The sequence below is a fragment of the Molossus molossus genome, unplaced genomic scaffold (assembly GCF_014108415.1).
Source record: "Molossus molossus isolate mMolMol1 unplaced genomic scaffold, mMolMol1.p scaffold_m16_p_4, whole genome shotgun sequence".
NCBI classification, from domain to species: Eukaryota; Metazoa; Chordata; class Mammalia; order Chiroptera; family Molossidae; genus Molossus; species Molossus molossus.
Genome location: NW_023425377.1, coordinates 66428931 through 66441781, shown reverse-complemented (window position 1 = coordinate 66441781; position 12851 = coordinate 66428931). Strand labels below are relative to the sequence as shown.

General features: G+C 50.1%; 1 protein-coding gene across 2 annotated transcripts in view; it reads left to right on the top strand.

Moving 5' to 3' along the window:
- The window catches only part of CRTC1 (CREB regulated transcription coactivator 1), a 69542-nt gene that overhangs the window by 18658 nt on the left and 38033 nt on the right, over positions 1–12851 (top strand). The gene's annotated exons all lie outside the window — the stretch shown is intronic.

Below are 12851 nucleotides of genomic sequence, written 5' to 3'. Positions count from 1 at the left end.
TTGAGTTTTAGTAGTTTGTATATATTCTGGATATTAATCCCTTATCAGATATATGATTTGCAAATATTTTCTCATGTTCTTTGGGAATGGAGGCTTTTCACTGTGTTGATTGTGTTCTTTGATACACAAGTGTTTTTAGTTTTGACAAACTCCAGTTTACATATTTTTTCTTTTGTTGACTGTGCTTTTGGTGTCATAGCCAAGAAGTCATTGCCAAATCTCATGTCATAAAGATTTTCCTCTGTTCTGAATTTTATAATTTTAGCTTTTACCGTTTTAGTTTGATAGTTTTAGCTTTAGGTCTTTGATCCATGTTGAGTTAATTTTTATATATGATGTAAGGTATTGGTCCAACTTTAGTCTTTTCATGTGGATATCGTTTTCCCAGTACCATTTGTTGAAAAAACTGCCCTTTCCCTATTAAATGTCTTGGCACCCATGTCAAAAATCATTTGACCGTATACACAAGGGTTTATTTCTGGGCTTTCTATTCTATTCCATTGGTCTATATGCCTGTCTTTATGCCACAGTGTCTTAATTTTTGTAGCTTTGTAGTAAGTTTCGAAATCAGGAAGTGTGAGTCCTCCAACTTTAGTCTTTTTTTTTTAACATTGTCTTGGCTACTCTGGATCCCTTGAGATGCCGTTTACATTTTATGGTGGATCTTTCTATTTCTATAAAAAATGTTGAGATTTTGATAGGGATTGTATTGACTGTAGATAGCTTTGGGGCATCTTGCCATCTTAACAGTATGACATCCTGCTCTCCTCCTCCCAGCTGTGTGACCCTTGGCAAGCACATAACTGGGGTTAACGGTGTCAGTGCATGAGGACTGGACCTGCACATTGTTGTTGGTCTGCAGAGGGAGTAGTGTTTGCTGATTGCTCACCCTGAGGAGCTACTGACTTAGAGGAGAGAGGAGGCTACGGGAGGGTGGGGTCAAGCTCCCCCCACCCCCCCCAGGGTTGCCTGGAGGAGAGCTCTGTGGTGGGATTGGAGGGAAGTGGGGAGGAAGGGTCTTTGGGAGGAGAACAATAGGTATGAAGTTACAGAGGCCTGGAGGGGGTTGTCTGGGGCTTGAGTGTGGTGTGAGGTGAATCTGGGTGGGGGACAGGTGACCAGAGAGGAGAGAATGAGCACGGGAGCCAGATTCCCATGGCCCTGAGAGCCAAGCTGGGTTGCTTAGATGGGATCCTGAAGGTGGCTGTGGGGATAGTGAAGGGGAGATCCGGATTGGCTTTGAGTTTAGGAAGAATTTAAGAAAAGATTGGTCAGGGGAATGAGAAGACCAAGTGCGGGAGGCTTGGGACCTGGGGGGCTTAGGAGCTGTGATGGAGGGGTGACTGCCAGGCCAGCTACGATGAGGAGGCCTGAGGGAGGAATGGGACTATCCTTGAGTTTCTGGCTGTGACTTAGGAAAAACTTGGCACTGTCTGCCAGGGGCAGAGAAGCAGGGCTGTGGGGTGGAGGATTCAGGAGGTTGAGAGCCTGGTGGGGGCTGCTGAATGGAGGAGGGTCCTGTGTTTATCACAGAGGGTTCTGAAGGTAGCCAGTGGTACTTGGAAGTTGATGACTTGGCATTCAGGGCCTCCCTAGAGGAGTGGCCCTAGAAACACAGAGGACCGTGAGGACCGTGTTTGAGGAAATGCAACTCCAGGGCCAAGGCTGGAGGTACAGGAGGGTCCCTGTCAAGGGCAGCCATGGGTGCCAGGCTGGAGAGATGCCCTGGTTGACGCACATCTGACCAGTCCCTTCTCTAGCTTTCATGGCGCTCAGAAGTACAGGGGCTGCAGCTACTTTTGGAGCAGTGGGTGTTGGTGGGACATGGTGTAGGGCCACATTGAGCCCAGAGATGCCCCAAATGATATTTGCCCAGGAGGCGGGGAAAAAGTACACCTGGTGGAGAACAGAGCAGCTGCAGAGGCTTGGCCTGCGGGGCGATGCATATGAAAAGGTGATACCCTTAGGGACAGGATTCTGGAAGGCTCTGTCTGGCCTTTGGTCCCTGCAGGTACTTTAGACTTCCTGAAGGTGGTGGTGGGAAGACTGCAGGGGGTCCCAACTTCTGGTGTGGGGAACAGATAGCTGCACCTTTCCTAATCATCCAGAGAGAAACTGGATGGGAAGGAGGGAGACACTGGGAGGAAGTGCCTGCATAGGGGTGAGAGAGGGACAGACAGAATGGGTCAGAGGGCTGGCCAGGAGCTATGTCCATGTGAGGCTGTGCATGGGAATTGGGGTGAGCTGCTTGTTGATACTCTTTTGGGACCCAGTGGAAAGCTGTGAGTGCACCCATTGGTGCATGTGATCTGAGAGCACACAGTCCCTGGGACAGGAAAGTCTCCATGTCACATCTGCTGTAGATGGTCTTACTTGGGCCTGGATGGCTACTCAGCCTCCAGATGTCACATCAGGCCCCATTCTGGAATACACTGGGTTCAGGGGCCCCATGCCCACCTGTCATGGATGGGCTCTTCGTTCCCCCATTGCTTATCCCCCACTGGCGTCTCTGTCCAGCTCTTCCAACATGGGGTACCCTGCGAGGGAAGATGGCTCAGGTCACTCTGGCTTAAATTCTTCCAGTGTCTTCTCATCATACTCATAGTGAGGAGCTCTCAAGAGGCTCTGAGCCCTACTCTCTCCCCATCACTTACTGATGGGTGGCCTGGCCCCATTGTCCCCCTCCGTGCTGGTCCTCCCTCAGCATGTTCACCCTAACCCCAGGGTCTTTGCACTTGCTGGGCCTCCCACCTGGAGTACTCTTCCCTCCTTGGCTGCCTGGCCTCCCCTACCCACCATTTACTGCTTGTTTTCTGCATGACTTCTCACTCAGGAATCTTCTGCCTTTCTTCATTTGCTGCCCAACCTGGTGCCTGGAGCACCAGGACCTGTTTATGCTGTGGGTGAGCACATAAGGTGGCAGAGCTCATCACAGCCAGCATGGGCCTGCTGGCTTCCCCTGCTGCCTCCTTTCCAGCACCACTGATTAACTGGCTCCCTGTGTCTCTAGGTACCTGCCCAGGCCTCCTGTCCTGCTGACCATGGGCAGTGCCCAGTGGACCCTCCCTGGAGGTAATCAGCCAGCTGGGCCAGACACAAAGGCTTTTTTGGGACTGGTAAAGGGCAAAGACAGGATCCAGTGTGAGTGGCTCCTGGGCTGTGTTGAGTTGTTCCTTCTAGTAAGGACTGGGTGGGGATGTAGTGTAGGCTGCTTCCCAGGAATCTCCAGCTCTTGAGCAATCCTATTTCCTCTGGGCTTGGCTGCTGACCCCTCTGACTTTGCAACTGTCCCCTCCACAGGTCTTCACAGGCTTCTTGGCATTGGAGCATCTCCTGTGGCTGGGGCCTCTAATGGTTAAACACTAGACAGGCAACAGTGGATTTCTTTGGGGTTTTGGCTCAGGGTGAGACCTTCGTTCTGGGCCTTGCTTGGCCCACATGCAGTCTGCTAGCTCTGCACCTTTCTGTCCCTGTTGGTCTGTTTGGGGGGGGGGGGGGTGGCTGGGGCTTCCTCCCTCTGGGCCTTGTGTTAGGCCACACAGCTGCCGTGCTGGAGCAGGGGACATCATGGATAAGCTGGGCTTGGCGGCCCTAGGTCTTCAGCCAGTTGTATGACCTCAGGGTGTACCCACTTTCTCAGAGCCTGGGCTCAGGCTTGGGGAGTATGTGGAATCCATGCCGCCCCCATGCCTGAGGGGCAGGGGAGCCCACAGCCCTACTCTGGCTGATAAAACATCACCAGCCAGGCATCCAGGCCCCAAGTTGTTGGCATTTATCAGTGTTTCAGGAGAAGCCCCAACTGTGATGTTTAAGTTAATCTAAAATATTTTTTTAAGTTTGCTACCAGTTTGCTTTATTTATTTATGTATTTACTTGTTTGTTTTGCAAATAAATACATAAATAAATAAATATTTTTGAGTTGGCTACCAGTTTGCTTTATTTATTTATGTATTTGTTTATTTATTTTGTTGTTGTTGTTGTTTTTATACTCACCTAAGGACATTTTTGCATTTACCTTCAGATATAGCAGGAGGGAGAGAAGGAGGAAGAGAGAGAGAAACATCGATGTGAGAGAGACACTTCGATTGGTTGCCACCCACATGACCCCAACTGGATCCAGGGACAAACTGCAACCGAGGTACATGTCCTTAGCGGGAACCGAACCTGGGACTCTGTGGTCCATGGGCTGATGCTCTAACCACTAAGCCAAATAGGCAGGGCGAGTTTGCATTTTTAAAAAATACTCTAAGGCCTCAGGAAGGCCATAGCTGTGGCTGCCACATACCCACCTGCAAGGTTGCAGGCTCTGACATGGGCCCGTGACCCCAAGCCCTCTGGGTTGCGGCAGACGGATGTCCATGCCACTCCTGGGATGGGTACCAGGCAGGTCTGTCCATTGCAGGTTGCCTGTAGAGGGGATATGCGATGGCCAAGAAGCCATATGGCTGAGGGTCTCTGATCAGCAGTTCATGTTCTTGTGCGAATACCTGTGGGGCCATGGTAGCTTCTCAGTTAGAGGACACTGGTCTGAGGACAGGGACACTGTCCTTGGTGACTGTCCCTCACCCACACTGTTGTCCTACTGGTGGTGGGGACTTGGGAAAGGATGCTCTGGGCTCCAACTGCCACTCCCCTTCACACTGACATATAATTGGCCCTTGGCCAAACCTTGGGGATGCTTTTTATTTCTTCAGGGATTTTTTTTGTGTGTGTGGTAAATATCACAAAGCATAAAATTTACAATTTTAAAGTACACTTTTCAGTGGCAAATGTTGTGAACCATCACCTCTATCTAGTTCCAGAATATTCCCTTCAACCCCAAAGGAGACCTTGTCCCCATGATCAGTCACTCCCTATCTCCCCTCCCCCAACCCCTGGCAACCATTGATTTGCTTCCTGTCTCTATGGAGTTGCCTATTCTGGGCATTTCATATCAGTGGAATCATACAATATGTGGGCTTTTGTGTCTGGCATCTTTTGTGAGCATCCTGTTTTCAAGGTTCATCCATGTTGTAGTGTGTGTCAAAGCTTTATTCCTTTTTATGACTGAGTGATATTCTATTATGTGGACGGACCACATTGTTTATCCTTCATCCAGCGATGGACATTTGGGTTCTACCATTTTGGCTTCTGTGAACACATTTGCAAGTGTTGATGTGGACAGAGGTTTTTATTTCATGGGCTTTGTGCTGAGGGGTGGACTTACTGCATCCTGTGGTAACTCTGTTGAACTTGTTCAGGAACTGCAAACCTCCTGGTGTGTTTCAAATAGGAGCATGACACAAGTTGAACTTAGAAAAGAAAAGGAGAGGAAGTAGCTTTTGGTAGCGGTGTGCAGAGAGGGCTTTGGATGGGGGTTGGGGAGGAGGTCACACTGTGCCATCTCATTGTGAGATGAGGTGTGACACTTGCTCATGGAAGTGACAAGGGGTTAAAGGAAAAGGGGGGACCTGCGGAGGGTCTGTGATGCCTGCCCCTTACCTTCTCGATGCTGCCCTCAGGCCCTCCTCCAACCCATCTCGGCTAACTCTCCAACCTGATCTCCTCGTAGTCTCTCTCCCCTCAATGTCTGCGTGCCCAGATACCCATGCCACCATTGGTCTTGTCTCCACAACCTGTAGTATTTGCCTTCAGGGCCCTTGTTTTTGCTTTCTCTTCCCCAGCTGGGGGACAATTCCTTCACAGTGAGGCCCGTCCAAGGAAGTGTCCATTGGACCACACAGTTTATGTGGGGCCCATCTCACCAGGCTGAGGGTGGAGTCTGAGGACAGTGAGGCAGCCTGAGGGCCCGCCCTTCCTCATCCCCAGGCCTGTAGCAGGTGCCACACAGGCCCCAGTGGGGTCTCTGGGGACTCAGGGAAAGGCCATGAGGCACCTGAGGGCACAGGGTGGGTCAGACAGGCCCAGGGACCTGCTTCTCCAACCACGAAAGGGTTCTCGGGGTTATTATGTAACTATGTCTAAAATATGGAGTATAAAAGCTATTTTTGGCTGATGATAATGAGGGCATCTAGATTTTGTCTTATCTTCCTGGAGCCCTTGCCATTCTAGGGTGGGGACAGCATTGAGGGAGCTACTGGTGGGAAATTGTTTAAACACAGAACCTGAGCAAGGCTGGGTGTCAGCCTGTGGATGCCCTGGTCAAAAATTGTTTGTTTGGCATTGGCCTGAGGCAGCTGCTGGCAGATCACTCTGTGGTGCCTGGGATCCTGGAGACTGGTGGTGCTGACACCCTGGTGTGAGAAAGGTCAGTCTCCTTGCCACATCTGGGACCCCATGTCCCCGGGCGGGTCAGGCACCAGTCAGAAACTTGGCTTGCTGTTTTCAATGTGGCCAGGCCGAGGGAAGCTGGGACACATCACAGAGGCAATGTCTGCATATGGCTCCCTGCCTAGGCCGAGGGGCCCCTTGCTGGGAGGCAATCCACTTATTTCCCATGAATGGCATCCTAGTTGGTGGTTTCTGTATTCAATTGTGATGAGATATAAAATTAAACTGCAAAGGATCCTTTCCCTCAGACACAAGTAGAGATGTGTGCTTGCATACCCCTGAAGCTGTGTGTACACTGAAGGGTATGTTCAGTCAAGGCAAAAAAAAATGACAAGTTTAGAGTTTTCTCTCCCCGTGTGTGACACACATAGATACACTTACCCTGTCCGTCCTGCTCCCCTTCCCTGGGGGCCTACCTAGAGCTGGGGGTATCTCTCCACACCCCTGAATGTGCTGGGCAGATGTCTGTGACCCACTGTCCCTGTGTGAGATCCCATTCCCTAGCCCTTCCCCTCTGACCTCTGACCTCTGTAGGGCCTCTGCACTTCAAACCCTCCCTTTCCTTTCTCAGCTCTGTCCAGCTTGGGTTCCCTCTCTGTGGCCTCCAGGGAGCACCCCCATCCTCACAGAATCCCTTCCTGTCTGGGTCATCACACTGGTCTTTTTTCAGGTTCACATTGGGTCTCTATTCTAGAGAGGAAAAACCAGGGTGTCTGGTCTCAGCCCTGAGCTCAGGAGGCTTACTCACCCCAGTAATGTGGTTTGCTAAGGCCTTTCCTGTATTCCAAAGAATTCCTTTCTTTCTAGCCACACTGTACCCTGCACACTCCAGTGCAAACCCCCTATCGGGGGACATCTCTAGAAAGGGAGCAGGCTGGCCTTATCCTGGGTCCACCTTCTACTGCATGGACCCATCTTGGAGATGATCCAGAAATTGCAGCAGAGATGACTTCCCTTCATCTACCTCCCACTCCTCAGGCAGTGTGTCCTCAGTTTTTCTGAGCTGATCCTGCAGTGTTTCCAGCTCCTTGCTCTGCTGACCGATGATACAGGAACATCTTTTCGCATAAATCTGCGTTTGTGGTGTTTCCCTCAGGAGAGCTTCCCAGATGTGGGATTATTGGGTCAGAGGGCAGGAACACATTCATGTTCCCAGTAGACGCTGCCAAATGGCTCTGAGGACACTTTGGGCCACCTGCCTCTTAGGGTCCTGGTCATTTGTGCCAAGGCTGACATGTGCTGGGCAGGTCCATGTGCTGGTAGGGCTTCACCCCTCAGCCCCCAGTGACAGTGGAGGAAATAGGCTTGGGAGAAGAGAGCATGACCTGGATGGGGGCTCAGGGCTGCAGGAGAAGTCTGGGGTGTTGCCATCATGTGATGGTTCTTAGTATGGGACTCGAGATGACATAGGATTAGTTGATTGTGATGGGTTGAAGAGAGACCCCCTAAATTCATGTCCGAACAGGACCTTTGGAGATAGGGGTTTTGCAGGTGTCATCAAGTCAATATGAGGTCATCCTACATGAGGATGGACCCTAAATCCAGTGACTGGTATCCTCACAAGAAGACAAAACAGATACATAGGGAGAAGGCCAAATGAAGACAGGTGGAGATGGGAGTGATGTGTCTATAAGCCTAGGAATGCCATGGACTGCTGGCAGTTACCAGAAGCTGGAAGAGAGGCTTGGGAAAGACTCTTTGTCAGAGCCTACAGAAGGAGCCAGCCCTGACCATACCCTCTCTCAGACTTCTACCCTTCAGAGCTGTGACAGAATAAATTTCTGTTGTTTTAAGCCCCCCGGTTGTGGCAATTTGTTCTGGCAGTCCCAGGACACTTACACAGTGCTGAAGAGTGGCAGGTGGACAGAGGGGCTCCAGGGTCCGGGTCCCCCCCACCCCCAGCTTCTAGAGAAGTGCCTCTCCAGTGTTCTGCCACCAGAGAGGCTGCTCAGAGGTTAGGAGTGTACACTGTCCTGACCCTGTCTCTCTCTCTCTCTCTTTTTTTTTTTTTTAACTAGGCAAGAGATATTATTAACCTTGTTCCAAACTTTATTCCCAGGCTTCCTCAGCTTAATTAGCTGCACAGAATGAATTGTGAGCTGCAGTGTCCAAGGGGTTTGGTCTTAAAAATATTAGAGATCTGCCTGGCTGGTGTGGCTCAGTTGGTTGAGCGTTGTCCCATGCACCAAGGGGTCACTGATTCAATTACCAGTCAGGGCACATGGTTTCATGCTCTATCCCCTGTAGGAGGAATACAGGAGGCAGCTGATCGATGTTTCTCTCTCTCTCCTCTCCCCTGAAATAAAAACATTAAAAAATGATATCTATATCTATCATCTATCTACCTATCTATCATCTATCTATCATCTATCTATCTATCTATCTATCTATCTATCATCTATCTATCTATCTGTCTATCATGTGAGGTGATCTTATCAGCTCCAGAAACTGTGTAACATGAGAATGCAGTCATAGTATAAACGAGCAGCTCCAAGTCTTTTTTTCAAGCCTGATCATGTTCAGAAGTTAAGTTAATTCTGTTTGCCTCATTCTTGGAAGTTCCTCTAGCCAAAAGCATCCAGCATGTGGCCTCCCCAGAGCCTCTTGCTATGCCAGTGCCAGCAGCCCCTGAGGAGGCCTCGAGAGCTTCTGGAGGTTGCAAGGGAAACTGGGTGCCCTTGGCTATTTCGACAGGGTTGTGTTGTGTGCTGGGGTTAGCCATCTGCTTCAGGGGATACTGGCCAGCTGTGAACATGTTCAACCATGCTGCAGGAACCAGGCGCTCTACAAATGGGTGAGGTTAGAGCTCATGTTCTAGTCATCTTGTGCCATGCAGGGCAGCCAACCTCTTCTCCTAAGGACACAATGACATATAATCAGGGGTACCAGATAGTAAAATGTAAAAAGCTGCTTAGCAGTGTGGCTTCTATCAGATAACAGCAGAAGGTATCCTGCTCTTCCAATTAGCCCTGCTTTGTCTCTGGGCTTTGCCTTTGAGTCGCATGTGGACCCTGCAAAGCATGGCTCTCCTGCTTCCCACTCAGGGCCCCTCACGCCTCTCCCAGATCAGCCAGGGCTTGTACAGGGCAGGGATGGGAACCTCGGCTGTGTAGCCCTCTTCAGACCCAACGGTGGTTCCACAGTCAGCATTTGGATGAGGGGTTTGGGGCAAGTTTCATTGCTCCAGCCCTGTGGATATGGAGCCCAGATGCAGGCCAGAGGGAGGTGTGCAGCCAGGCTGAGCTATATACCCAGTGAGGCCCCACATCTCTGTTGCTCTACCTAGTATACTCAGGACCTTTGGGTAGGGTTGGCATGGTTTAGGGAGGTTACTCCCAGGAGCTTCCAGAGAAGCGTGTCTTAGGTACGGGCCCTAGGCAGCTCCCTGTATGCCAAGACCCCCTGCTTGGTGAGTCCACTATAGGATCACCACCCCTGGGTCTCTGGCCAGGCCCCATACTGTCCTAGTCTGAGCTTCACTGTTGTCCTCCCTGCCGCTCTGTAGTGACTGCCATCAGAGCTGGTCTGACCTCATCCTCTCCCCTGCTTCCTGAGCCTCCACTTCTGCTTGGACCCTTACTAGCTCATTCTTATTTTTATTTTATTTTGTTTTATTTTATTTTATTGATTTCAGAGAGAAGAAGGGGGAGAGAGAAACATCAATGTAAGAGAGAAACATGTGCCCCAATTGGGAATCGAACCCACAACCTGGGTATGTGCCTTGACTGAGAATCAAACCTGCCACCTTTTGGTGTACAGGATGATGCTCTAACCAACTGAGCCACAATGGCTGGGGCTTACTAGTTAATTCTTTTTAATTTTTCCATTTATTTTTATATAAGGGAAGGAGGGAGGAAGGAAGAGAAGGAAGGAAGGGAGGGAAAAGGGAGGGAGGGAGGGAGGGAGGAAGGAGAGAAAGAAGGAGAGAAGAGAGAAAGAAAATTGATGTGAGAGAGACACATCTATTGGTTGCCCTAGGCATGACCAGGGCTGGGGATCGAATCTGCAACCCAGGTATGTGCCCTTGACCGAGAATCAACCTATGACCTTTCTATCTGTGTGCCGGCACTCTAACTGCTGAGCCAAACCAGCCAGGGCCTAGCTCATTCTTTATCCTGGAGTGTTAGCTTGAGGGCCCCTGTCATCAGCTCTCCCAAGCTGTCCAATCTCAGGCTTAAAACAACATTTATTCCGTTATAGTTCTAGAGACTAGAAGTCCAAGATCAGTCTTTGGGCAGGGTTGGATCCTTTTGGGGGCCCTGAAGTAGAGTCTGTCCCAGGCCTTGCTCCTGGTTTCTAGGGCCTGCCAGCAACCCTTGGGTTTCCTTGGCTTGTGGTATCATCTCGATTTTTGTTTCCATCTCTATCTGTCTCTATTCTCTTTCTAAAAGGACACTAGTTGTTGGATTTAGGGACCTCTCTGAATACAGGAAGATCTTGTCTCAAGAGCCTTAACTAATTACATCTGCAAAAAATCTCCATTTCAAAGGTTACATTCTGATATTCTAAGTCAGCATGAATTTTGGGGGACTCTGGTCAGCCTAGTACAGGGGCTGAGCTGCTTCACCCGCTGTTCCATCTCACAGCCGTGCAACCACCTGCAATGCTCTCCAGGTACTCCCATCCATTTCCCAGCCCATGACCCCGATGAGCAGGTGTGTCACTTTACATTTGAGGAACTGATTCTGGAAATGCTTCTCATGATTTTCCTCCCCTTTCTGCTGCTCAGCAGCCCCTTAAGAGCCCCTTATGTCATTGATTCTTGGCTCTCCAGGGCTAGGCACAAGGAGGCCCCTCCCTACAGGTAACTCTGCACCCTAGGGGCTCCTGCTGGGAAAAAAGCCAGGGGTCCCTGGTCCTGGCTGGTATGGGATGACTCTGAACTTCTAAGCTGTGGATGGTCACTTCCTGGGGTGGGCATTGGTCCTAGAGGCACCCAGGGAGGCCTGGCGAGCAGGGCCCTAGCCTTTAGGGCCCACTGGGAAGACATAGGCAGGCAACATATCCCAGGTGCTGTGAACTGAATTGTGTCCCCCAAATTCACATATGGAAGCCCTAATCCCCAGTGTGACTATGTGGAGATAGGGCCTTCGAGGAGGTGATTAAGGTCATAAGGGTATGGTTCTGATCTGGTATGACTGGTGCCCTAATGAGAGAAGGAAGAGGAGAGAGTCCTTTCCACACACACCTAAGGCAGGACGATGTGAGGACATGGTGAGAAGGTGGCCATCTGCAACCCAGTAAGAAGGCCCTCACCAAAACCCCACCCTGCCGGCATATTGGTCTTGGGCTCCCAACCTCCAGAACCATGAAAAATAAGTTTCTGTTGTTTATGCTGCCCAGTTTGTGGTACTTTATTACAGCAACCTGAACTAAGATGAAGGGTTGTTTTGGAAGTAGGGGTCAGGGAGAGCTTCCCAAGGTATATGAGCTGAAACACAGGTGATGAGCTGGAGTTCATGGAAAGTTCTGGAAAAGGGTGGGGTGGGTGCAAGGACCTAGAAACAGAAGGAAGGACCTTGTGGGAACTTGGATTTGTTAGAAAAAGAGCCTGAATTTTGACTGAGTCCTCTCCTGTCACTGGGCAACTTCAGGGCCTGTTGTCCCTCAGTGTCTCAATTTCCCTGCTTATAAAATGGAGGTGAAGCCCTGTTTCCCTCATGAGGGCTGCTGCAAGGTCTCACTCAGGGTGGGCACCTAGCTGGCTGGCAGGTCTGGGGTCTCATTCTCTGGGAGAGAGGCCCATATGAGCCAGCTGTGCTGAGTTCAGACCCCAAAGGACCCTTCTTACATCCCAGCTGGAAGTTCTGTACTCAACAACCACACCAACAGGGAAACAAATGCGCTCCCAGTGGACCTTCTGATTCAGCTGGGGCCAGGAACTTGGCAGCAACCACAGAACCTGATTAAAGGCATTCCAAGATGCACTCGATGTTTGTGTATCTGGTTCTGTATTTACACTTTGGGAACGAATGAGGAGGCAGCTGGGAAGTTGGGGAGTGTCTCACTCAGCCACGTGTGTGTGTGTGTGTGTGTGTGTGTGTGTGTGTGTGAGTGTCTCACTCAGCCGTGTGTGTGTGTGTGTGTGTGTGTGTGTGTGTGTGTGTGAGAGAGAGAGAGAGAGAGAGAGAGAGACGCGGAATCCTTGCTCAGCCACAAGCCTGTGATGCTTTCATTCATTCCCTCATTCATTCATTATTCCTTCCCTCACTAAGCAGATGTGTGATGCAAAAATCCAGTGTCCCCAGCATGCTTCTGGTGGTTGGCTGGGCTCTCCTCACTGTGGAGCCCTTGCTCAGCATGGGGGCAGGCTGTGAGGTGGGACTGGGGCAGCAACAACATTAATAAGAATTAAAATGTCAAAGTGGACCAAAAACCTAAATGTAGGAGCTAAGTCGATAAAATTCCTAGAAGGAAGCATAGGTGTAACTTCCTAGTCTTGGATTTGGTAATGGATTATTAGATGTGACACCAAAAGTACAAGCAACAAAAGAAAAATAGGTTAATTAGACTCTGTCAACATTAAAACTTTTATATCAAGAGACTATCAAGAAAGTAAAAAGGCCCTGGCCGGTTTGGCT